Source organism: Astatotilapia calliptera, chromosome 20, assembly GCF_964374335.1.
Source record: "Astatotilapia calliptera chromosome 20, fAstCal68.1, whole genome shotgun sequence".
NCBI classification, from domain to species: Eukaryota; Metazoa; Chordata; class Actinopteri; order Cichliformes; family Cichlidae; genus Astatotilapia; species Astatotilapia calliptera.
Genome location: NC_137441.1, coordinates 617501 through 629167, shown reverse-complemented (window position 1 = coordinate 629167; position 11667 = coordinate 617501). Strand labels below are relative to the sequence as shown.

The 11667-nt window shown below is 45.5% G+C and overlaps 1 long non-coding RNA gene across 2 annotated transcripts in view; it reads left to right on the top strand.

Annotated features, from left to right (window-relative positions):
* Positions 1-11199: 11199 nt before the first annotated feature.
* Positions 11200-11667, top strand: part of LOC145423090 (uncharacterized) — a 1661-nt gene continuing 1193 nt past the window's right edge. For both annotated transcript variants that reach the window (XR_013904198.1, XR_013904199.1), the window contains exons 1-2: positions 11200-11347; positions 11429-11667. The exon at positions 11429-11667 is cut by the window's right edge and continues 43 nt beyond it. This is a non-coding gene — a long non-coding RNA (uncharacterized LOC145423090). The remainder of the gene's footprint in view (positions 11348-11428) is intronic.

Sequence of the window (11667 nt, the reverse complement as noted above, 5' to 3'; positions counted from 1 at the left end):
ATGACGTGTTCAGCAGTCTGATGGCCTGGTGGAAGAAGCTGTCTCTCAGTCTGCTGGTACGGGACCGGATGCTGCAGAACCTCCTTCCTGATGGAAGTAGTCTGAACAGTTTATGGCTGGGGTGACTGGAGTCCTTGATGATCCTCCCCGCTTTCCTCAGGCAGCGCTTCCTGTAGATGTCTTGGAGGGAGGGAAGCTCACCTCCAATTATCCGTTCAGAGCACCGCACTACTCGCTGGAGAGCTTTGCAGTTGTAGGCGGTGCTGTTGCCATACCAGGTGGTGATGTATCCAGTGAGGATGCTCTCAATGGCACAGTGATAGAAGGTCCTGAGGATGCGGGGGCTCATGCCGAATCTTTTCAGTCTCCTGAGAAAGAAGAGGCGCTGCTGCGCCTTCTTCACTGTTTTGTTTGTGTGTACTGACCACGTAAGATCCTCAGCCAGATGTACACCAAGGAACCGGAAGCTGCTCACTCTCTCCACAGCAGCGCCGTTGATGGTGATGGAGGTGTGTACTTCTCTGCACCTCCGGAAGTCCACTATCAACTCCTTTGTCTTTGCGACGTTGAGGGTGGGATGGTTGTCTTGACACCAGTGGGTCAGGGCCCTGACCTCCTCCCTGTAAGCCATCTCATCACCATTGGTGATAAGACCCACCACTGTAGTGTCGTCTGCAAACTTCACAATGATGTTGGAGCTGTTAGTGGCTGTGCAGTCGTAGGTGTAGGTATATATGTATGTATATCTATACATATGTATATTTAGTGTGTACATGTGTGTGTACATGTGTGTGTACATGTGTGTACATGTGTGTGTGTACATGTCTGTGTACATGTGTGTGTGTGTACATGTGTGTGTGTACATGTGTGTGTACATGTGTGTACATGTGTGTGTACATGTGTGTGTGTACATGTCTGTGTACATGTGTGTGTGTGTACATGTGTGTGTGTGTACATGTGTGTGTACATGTGTGTGTGTGTACATGTGTGTGTACATGTGTGTGTGTACATGTCTGTGTACATGTGTGTGTGTGTACATGTGTGTGTGTGTACATGTGTGTGTACATGTGTGTGTGTGCACATGTGTGTGTGTGTGTACATGTGTGTACATGTGTGTGTGTGTACATGTGTGTGTGTGTACATGTGTGTGTACATGTGTGTGTGTGCACATGTGTGTGTGTGTGTACATGTGTGTGTACATGTGTGTGTGTGTACATGTGTGTACATGTGTGTGTGTGTACATGTGTGTGTACATGTGTGTGTGTGCACATGTGTGTGTGTGTGTACATGTGTGTGTACATGTGTGTGTGTGTACATGTGTGTGTGTACATGTGTGTGTACATGTGTGTACATGTGTGTGTACATGTGTGTGTGTACATGTGTGTGTGTACATGTGTGTGTACATGTGTGTGTGTACATGTGTGTGTGTACATGTGTGTGTGTACATGTGTGTACATGTGTGTGTACATGTGTGTGTGTGTACATGTGTGTGTACATGTGTGTACATGTGTGTGTACATGTGTGTGTACATGTGTGTGTGTACATGTGTGTGTGTACATGTGTGTGTGTACATGTGTGTGTACATGTGTGTGTGTACATGTGTGTGTGTACATGTGTGTGTACATGTGTGTACATGTGTGTGTACATGTGTGTGTGTGTACATGTGTGTGTGTACATGTGTGTGTACATGTGTGTACATGTGTGTGTACATGTGTGTGTACATGTGTGTGTGTACATGTGTGTGTGTACATGTGTGTGTACATGTGTGTGTGTACATGTGTGTATACATGTGTGTGTACATGTGTGTGTACATGTGCATAAACAGGAATAGTAGTGGTACAATAGGTATATCAAGCTATATAGTTTGTCTTCCATATTTCCAACCATATCCATAACCACATACTGTGTGTGCTACTGTTGTATGTAGTGTATTATCTTACTTTTTTTCACTGATTGTACTTATTGCATTTTTGTATTTCCTTCTGATATCTGTACCTGAGCTGAGGTGACGCAAAAATTTCCCCGTTGTGGGATCAATAAAGTCTTATCTTATCTTACAGCGCCAGAAAGATGGAGGTGCACTGTATACAAATGAAGATGAACTATGTTCAATAAGCCTAAAGGCTAAAGAGACAGCGTCTTGTCTGTGCCGCGTGCAGGAAGATGAAGCCTGCACCGCTCGGATTAACACGTCCCTCACGGTGAGCCAGAGCCTGAGAGAGGACAAGTGGCCGCTCCGTGAAATAATCTCATTTAGCTGGCAGGAAACAGAGCTGAAAGTGATTAGAAGGAAGACGTGATGAGCTGTAGTAATCATGTCCATCCTCTTCAGTCTGACACAGCACCGCTGACTGCAAAGCACGCAAACCTGGTCCCACCCATCCCGTCACCTTTCCACTCACAGGGACGGTTTCTGCAGTCTCTCACCATCCTTTAGCAGCCAGAGCTCGCTTTGTCTGCAGGAGACGAGGATCACACACCAGCAGTGCTTCAGTCATCTCTCCCTCCTTCATTACAAAAATCTGTGATGAGCTCAGAGTTTCCACAAATTTGAGGCACGTGTGTTGTCTCACAGGAGACTGGTTTGGTGGTGCTGGAGCTCAATCAGCTGCTCTTTTGTAAAAGCTGACCTACGTTCAGACCACTGTTAAGGCAACTGTCTGACCAATCATATGGCTGCTGTGCTAACACATGGATCTCAAACAAGGATTTTATCTGGATGATGACTCAGCAGCTTTGAAAGAAAGCAACAAAAAGCTTCTTTTGTGATGAGATGTTAAAGATCTTCATGAAACTTAAAGAAGTTCAAGTTCCTTAGTTTGCCACACAAGCTGGCTAACATTAGCTGATGACTCCATGCCCCGCCCTCTTGTCCATATAAGGTCACTTCTGGAGACAAAAACCAACATGGCAGCATCAAAGTGCTGTTACCGAAGCTTGAGAGCTTGGGTTCTGCATCTGAGCCAGCTCATCCTTTCATCATCATCTTCTTCTTTGTCGTCATGGTGATTCCACGTCTTAAATGGGACATTTAAATGGGACTCGAGCAGTTTTTATTCTGTCTTTGACGAGTGCCGGGCCTCAGCAGGAGGTCCTCTGTTCCACAGTGTCTGAGCACTGATGTTTGCCTTCTTCACAGAGAAAGAAGAATATGAAAGCAAACTGTGAGCTCTGACAGCAGCAGCGGTTCATCGGCGTGTGGGCGTTTTCCTCCCGCTCACCTTCACTAACAAAGAGAAAATGAGAGGAAAAACCTGCTGGGGGGAAAATTGTTTCCTTTACATCAGACTGTTAGTGCACACAGTCCAGCTGCGATAGAAAGAATCAGCCTCAATGCGAGTCCAGTTCTTTCTCTCACATCTAAACACAGCTCAGAAGGAGTGAGACCGCTCGGCAGGGCCATTCAAAGAAACCTCCGACAATCCTCAGACGCTTCTTCATGGAGCTGGAAGTGACTGAGGGGACGACTCTGGATTTAATGCATACAGAGGAGAGATGATTGTGTGGGCGGCAGATGTGCAGGAGATATTTGGTATTCTGAGAGCAGAGCTTCTTTGTCCGACCCCGGCTCTCTATGGGTGGGTGGGTGTGGATGGGGGTCGGGTGTACAGCGTAAGGGAACAGAGGAGTGGAAATGAGACGGCTCGTGAAAATCAACCTACAGACTCTGTGACAGCAGAGCGCGATCAGATATCACTGGTTTATACTGAATCTTTATTCTGAACATGTTAGAGCAGCAGAACGACAACAGAGAAAAAACAAGGAAAACACAACAATCATAATTATGAGTAACTTACAGGAAGAAGAATAAGCTTATTTAACCCCGCCCCTCATCGTCTACACTCTCTCTTCCTGTTTGTGCTTTATTACAATTTGTTTAATTATTATTATTTTTATAACCCAGGAACAAATCCAAAAATATACATATTTATAGATGTATATATATATGAACATACTTGTGCACCCACACATATATAAACATCACTGTTGTGAAAACAGTGGTGAGAACAGATCAGAGCTCCGCCTTCTCGCTGGACTTTGCAAAAAACGTGCTTTTGAAGCGCTTTTTAAACTGAGTCGTGCTGAGACGTCGCTTCAGTTCTTCATTTACTCTGTTCCACACACAGAGATGCAAAAACTAATAATCATGCTAATCATCGTTACTGAAGGACGAGCAGGACGCACATGCAGCAGGACGTCGCCGCACAGGAAGTGTCGAGCGTCTGTATGTAGTGACCTCAGGATTATATCACAAAATTTGAAGAAAACAACAAAATTTCTGATGACACAAAAACCTGAAGCTTTTATTTTAGCCGACAGGAAGCAGCATTTATAAAGACGTCTGTGCGGTGACTGAGAGCGTCACAGCAGGGACCGGACACTGACTTCACCCACACTCTGATGGATGCATCAGAGAACGGCCTGGAGCAGCCAGGAATCGAACCACCAACCGTCTGCTTAGTAGATGCTCCAGCTCCCACTCACCCACCGTGTAACTATCGCTTCCTGTTACGCAGATAGTTCAAGTGATGCTGGTGTTGTCTGGGATAAATCCAGTCCCTTTTCCAGAGTTTCCCATCAGTGTGCTGGAAATCTGAAACGACCTCGGTCAGGTCATGAGTTTGATGAACGCCCTTTGTTGTTTGGTGTGCATGCAGACTGACTGTTACTCTGACAGCATTAGTAAAGTTGTCACTGATGTCTGTGCTTCCTGAGTGTGAAATTAAGATCGGATGAGCCGTGATCACCAGTGTTCACGTGTGTCCTGGTTTAGAATCGTTCCTGGCTCTGGAGATAAAAATACGTCTGTAACTTTATTCTGTTCTTCTTCCCTTGTTGCACCGACGTTCTCCATGTGTGCCGCCACAGGACGCTGTGATGGACTTGTGCTGGGCACTGTTAAGGTTCACATAATTGAGGAAGGAGAGTACAAACAACCAGGTCCAGAAGATCTTGGTCAAACAATTGATTTTAATGAATACACGCGTGGGAAGATCACCACAGACAGCAATTGATCTCCGACTTAATCAAAGCATACACAGACTTTTATAGCATCAGGGTTTGAATTAACGACGCCCCTTCATACGTCACAGACAGGATATATACACACGTCAGATCAAAACCACAATGACTTTTAACACGGTTTAAAAGAACGTTGTCTTCTATCTTCATGGCCGGTACTTCCTGTCACTGCCGGATGCTCTCTTGTCATCTTGACACCTCAGCAGCAGTTCTGCGACAAACTGCTCTTTTTGCAACCCCAAGAAAACATGATTAAACTTCCACCTATAAATGATTCTCTAACTGAGTGTGTGTGTGTGTGTGTGTGCGTGTGTGCGTGTGTGTGTGTGTGTGTGTGTGTGTATGCGTGTGTGTGTGTGTGTGTGTGTGTGTGTGTGTGTGTGTGCGTGTGTGTGTGTGTATGTGTGTGCGTGTGTGTGTGTGTGTATGTGTGTATGTGTATGTGTATGTGTGTGTGTGCGTGTGTGTGTGTGTATGTGTGTGCGTGTGTGTGTGTATGTGTGTATGTGTATGTGTATGTGTGCGTGTGTGCGTGTGTGTGTGCGTGTGCGTATGTGTGTGTGTGTGTGTGTGTGTGTGTGTGTATGTGTGTGCGTGTGTGTATGTGTGTGCGTGTGTGCGTATGTGTGTGCGTGCGTGTGTGCGTATGTGTGTGTGTGTGTGTGTGTGTGTGTGTGTGCGTGCGTGTGTGCGTATGTGTGTGCGTGCGTGCGTGTGTGTGTGTGCGTATGTGTGTGTGTGTGTGTGTGTGCGTGCGTGTGTGCGTATGTGTGTGTGTGTGTGTGTGTGTGTGTGTGTGTGTGTGTGCGTGTGTGTGCGTGCGTGTGTGTGTGTGTGTGTGCGTGTGTGCGTATGTGTGTGTCTAACCTGCTCCTCAGAATAACTTAGACTCTGCTTTCACTCCTGCAAACTCTCTGCAACTTAGTCTGTCTGAAAGACACACACACTGTTTAAACCTCTGAATACAATACCAATGCTGCAGATTATATTATTAATGCAATAGTAATGATGATGATTATTTACCAATAGCAGTAAAATAATTTCCCTGCTCCACAGCACAGAGCATACTCCCCGCTTACTCCAAAGCCCTTTCAGTGCAGGTCAGGACAGCGAGGACCTCTGGGGTCACAGAGTCACACTTTGACTGCCTCCGTGGACCACGAGGCAGCGTCACAGCATCGCTGAAATATTTCTATGTGAACTGAAACCAATGTATCAGCAGGTCGTTTTACTTTTTGATTTTGCCAGTCGTCTGCCTGCAAGGGAGAAGGATGTTTGCTCCGGGTCTGCCTGTCTGTTTGGATCTTTGTGAAGATGTGTTTGAGCTCAGGCTGTTGTTTTGTGTGCGTCACCTTGTGTTTGCTCTGATTAGTGTGTTTCCAGAGGGACATTTGTAGTGTTTGCGCACCTCAGACCTCAGGGTTCATCCCACAGGCTCCACAGTGGACCAAGGACAACGATGATGATGAGTAATCACTTCAAACTGCCGCTCACTTAAGCAGTGTGCTGTCGCATGATTGGAAATCTTACAGTGCCATCAATCAGGCACAGGGGTAATCAGGATGAAGGGGGAGGGGCAACAGAAAGGGTAAAAGGACCTATCAGCATCCAGAAAAGCAGAGATTGCAGGTGAACCACTCTCCTACAGAGGGTACCCCTGAATGTGTTTGTGGTGGTTGATGCCTTACAATAATGCAGCATGCAGGGAGTGTTTCTGTTCCTGTTTGCACTCCTCTGTATTCTGCTGCGGGGGGTCCACACCGCCTGGTGGGAAACCTCGACGCTCGTTTTGGAATGTCTTCTTCTAATTTCACATTCTCTCAGAAGTCCAACTGGAGCGAGAGGAGGCGACTTAACGTTGTGTGAGGTCATACGATCAAAGAGTTTTCCTTTCTCTGGGAGACGATGGAATTACACAACAGGGCTCATTAAGGCAGAAACAAGTCCTGAACAAAGAAACTACATCCTGTTTGCAGCTCATACGCTCTAAACCAGCACCGACCCAGTCACATCTATGATTATTCCTTTGCATCTATTTACATTATAAATATGTAAGAGATAATCCACTGATTATGTTGTAGTTCACCTCGTCCTCGTACCTCCTTCTTCAGTGAATTTAGTGACGTTTGGTTTTCCACACTGAAACTGACAAACTTTAGCTTCGTCACTGATGACGTGTCCGTCAATGGTCAGGTGACCCAGTGTTTTGAGTTTTGGTTTATTTTGATGTTTATGGTTTATGTTTAGGTCCTTTAGGTTTTCTACGTTTGTCTGTGCTTTGCCTGTGTTTCAGTTTTAATTCATTGTTTTTTAAATTCCCCTTGTGTCTTCTACCCCTGTCTGTTTCCTGTTTTATTTTGAAGAGGTCTGGCGTTTCTGTGTTCATTGTGTTTAGTTTTACTCTTCCCCTGTGACGTGGTCATGTTCACTTGTGTCAGCCGTTGTGTGTCCACTCCCCCGATCACCTCCTGTGTGTATTTAGTCTGTGTGTTTCTGTTCAGTCGTCGTTCTTTTTATGCAATAAAATAATCTTTCTTTGGCCGAGCACATCCAAGATAAGAGGCCACTTCATCCACAGCACAGCACAAACATAACAGCACTGAATCCCATCAGCACGTCTGCAGGGAAAATAGATTGATGTGTGCGATGGACAAAAAAGAAAAACAGAAACGCTGATATGCCACACTCTTTATTTCCTCGTGCAATCTCAGTGACTTCTAATGCTTCATATTAGAAGTGAGGAAAAGTGAAGGCCAACTGTAAGTGAAGGAGACCGTAACATGGAGAAGAAACATTTCTGTGTTCAAAACACTTTAAGGACTTTGTTCAAAAGCCGGACAGAGTTACTTCCAGGTCAGGTTTTGAGAGCAGGTCTTCATGATGTACATGTAGTGTTTCATGTCCACTGTAAATGCCGTTAGCTACCAGACAACTTCATACCAAAGAGGGTCAAATTAAAGTCAGCATCACAGGACATTCAGTAAACGAACAACTTTAAGGATCAAATCAAACCCTGAGCTGCTTCTATTCTGGCTGATGCTAGCTAATTCATGCTAATGCATAGACATCACTGTCTCACACAGCACAGTGCAGTGTAAGTGCATATCCTTTCAGTCTTTGGGCTGATCGTAGCTGAACTACTTCAGTCAGTCTCATCAGGCAGGAATGTTAACCATGCACAGCTGTGAGTGTGATGGAGCAAAGAGAAGCGAATCCTCGTGCTGAGGCTGGACACTTCTGACGGTTGATGGGAGTCCATAACAAACTGGGTCCAGATCCAGACTGTTCTTCAGTCCATTGGGCGGCTGATGACACTTTCACTTTGCACTGGCTCCAGCTGTCAGTTTTATTTATTTAGCACCAGCAGCAGCCGGCTCGAGGTGTTTTATATCATAAGGTAAAGACTCTGCATTAACACAGAGATAACTAATTAGATTAGATGAAACTTTATTAATCCCTCGGGTGGGTTCCTCTGGGAAATTCAGTTTCCAGCAGCACAGCTGCTCTTTAGGTACTGCTGCTGACCTCAGTGACTCCTCAGCCTCACCTGGCTGTTCAGCTAGCCCCTGAGCACTCACGTTTGATACTGTGGATCATCCAGCTGCTGCTTCCAGCTGTCTTTGATATCCTGACGCGTTAGAAGAACACATCATCAGCTGAGTTCAGGAAGAAGGAGTTTGGTCCTTTCCCTGCAGCTCTGCTCATGCATTATCTCCCGCTGCCTCTTGTTTACACCTCTTCAAGAGGCAGGGAATAAAACATGGGGATGCTTTATTCATTTGTTTTCTTTATGTTGGGAAAATGTATTCATGATCAAAGCAAAGCAGTGACTCCGGGTCAGCCTGCTCACCGATCACCTAAGAGATTCCAAAGCCGACAGCGTGGTCGGAGATTTGGGAAGATGGGTTTAAATACACAGATATATCACAGCTGTGCTGACACTCCCATAAAACAGTGCCTGAGATTTACAGGCCTGCAGGTCTGCAGAGTTTATACAGCATTTGCCTGTGGAGCAGTACGGTTACAGCTGTAACTACAAATGTCAGTATGTGCTTACGGACCAGCAGCAACCGAACCACAGAATCAGGTGTTTGCTCATTAGCAACAGGCTAGTGCTAACTAACGAACAAGCGCAGTCACTAATGTTCGCTCCACACTCTCGCTGCCTCCCCGGTGGAGGTCTATGGACGGTAGTCATGGGAACGTTACACAGGTGACGAGCCGGGAGCGAGACTAGCCAGAGCGTGTCCTTCCAGGCTGTCTGCGAGGCGCCGGCGGCTGAGGCGGGACAGCAGCACTCAGTGCTTCAGGACCATGAAGGCTCTCCGTGTCCTCCATGAATAACACCTTTAATCACATAAAGGCTTTGCTCTCTGACCTCCTGCTGGGCCTGCTCTGCACTCAAATGAGCTGTGAAGCCATATATTGTCCCCAAGCGTCCGCATCATCATGTTTTTACTGATGATGTCATCCACATTTAACGATCCTGGTTCTGTTGTGAGGATGGCGTAAGTGCGTGAGGTCATCACGAGCATATGGACACAAACAAGAAATCAGCGAGTTCAGTGTCGAGTGCTGCGAGGACATAAAAATAGCGGCAAACGCTCAGCGTGACTCAGAGCTGCTGTCAGCACCGTCTGTACAGACAAAGATCTCTGAAACAAACTGAATCTGTGGGTGACGCTTCCACCACTCAAACTTCACAATGTGATGTCTCTGATTTGCTGAGCAGTCATGTGACAGCAGGATGAGCAGACGCGCCGAGGAGTCGGGGTTTTGGCAAACTATTGGTTAAGAAATCCAGAATCTGAATGTTGAGAGAATCAGTCCAGTTACATCTTTGCATTATTAGGGGCGTGGCCTCCATGACTGGCACGTGGATGGTGACACAGGCGGCTGTAGCTGCTAGCTGTCTGCTAAGTCTCAGCTAGTTGGTGTCCCTGAACTTGACCTCATGTAAACTTCTATGGTTTGTGATTGTGTTTCTTTATTGGCTGAACTGAGTTTTTAATCCAGCCACAAAAGTAAAACTGTAAACATCTGTGACAGAGACGCCACATCGAAGACTAAAAACCGTAATGAACTGAGATCCATCAAAGAGTAAATAAAATGCTTCCTGTAGGAAACTAAGCAGCAACAATATGTCAGACTATTAACAGCATTCTTCATAAATCAGACTCGACAGGAAGGAGATAAAGTGTCGTCAGAGCAGAGTGACGGGTTTAAATGAGGTCATGCTAATTCCTCTCATGCACACTGCCTCTCGTTCATCGTGTGTCTAACTGCAACTGCACAAAACAGCAGAGGCTCAGATGATGGAGGCCAGGACAGAGCGGGTAAAACCCAAACTCAGAATCTCATTTAATCAGAATGTCACAATGATCGTGGTAATAATATCATTTAACATCACAATTCATGTCTGTGAAACATGACGCTGTGTCCCAGAGCACCCAGAGGAGGACGGGCAGCGCCTCCTCTGCAGGAGTCACCAGAGCTTTAAACCGTGACGCGCGACAGGAAGTGACTATAGAGTTAATCCTGTCGCCTGAAGCTGTAGCTCAAGTTAAAAATGTTGGGGATGTTCTGAGGAACAGATCATTACAGTTTTTTACAGATGCTAGGACACATTTCTCAATACTTAGGTCACGTTTGCAAAACTCCTCACACAGTGAGCACAACAGAAGTCTATGTGGGCTAAACTGAGGACCAGTTATCATTGTTTTGGCACAAAATGCATTCAATGACTACATCTCTCAAATTTCATGAATTATCTTCTCACTCAGACACAACTGCCAAAAATCTTTGTACGTACAGGACATTTTGCATGTGCTTACATACTGTTTTCAAAACTGTTAAACTTATGGCCAAAACAATAACACAATGCAAAACTTAAAAAGACAGCAAAATGCAACAGCAATATTTTATTGAAACATATTTTAAATCTAAAAATGCAGTTTAACCAGCCACAGCTGATTCCCATTGTAGATGAACATCTACACAGGTGTTACTCCTTCAATTCCATTACAAAAGGAGACGACTGCTGAATAGGTTTGTTTTGTGATGTGAACATGGACCCAGCCAGAAATGGAGAAGTGGCTGAAAGAGGAAGAAGAGTGGCTGGGAGGGGGCGAGGAATACGTATGCGTGGTGGAAGAAGAATAAGAGGAAGATCAAGAGCTGTAGTCTCAGATTAGATCAGAGCTACTGTAATTGATCATGTAGTAAATCATGGTCACTCAATGAGAGAGGCTGGTCAGAGAGTGCAGCCAAATCTGCAACGCTCTACAGTGGCATCTATTGTTAGAGTTTTCCGGCAAACCAACAGGTAACTTGTATTCTGCAGGGGCATTTGCACATTTCAGAAGTAAATAAGCTTTTGTGTAATTGTTGTTGCATTCCTGCTTAGGACTCAACGGTTACCTCACACAGGAGGGAGAGGACGGATGTTCACTGATGTGCAGGAAACTGCCATTGTTGATATGGTCATCAGAAACAATGGGATAAAACTCACTGAAATTAGACACAGAGTCTTGGCAGACAACGTTACCTTCGCAAATATTCACAGTGTGAGCGTAACAACAATTTCTAGAGTCCTGAAAAACATCAGGTCAGGATGAAGCAGTTGTACACTGTGCCTTTTGAGAG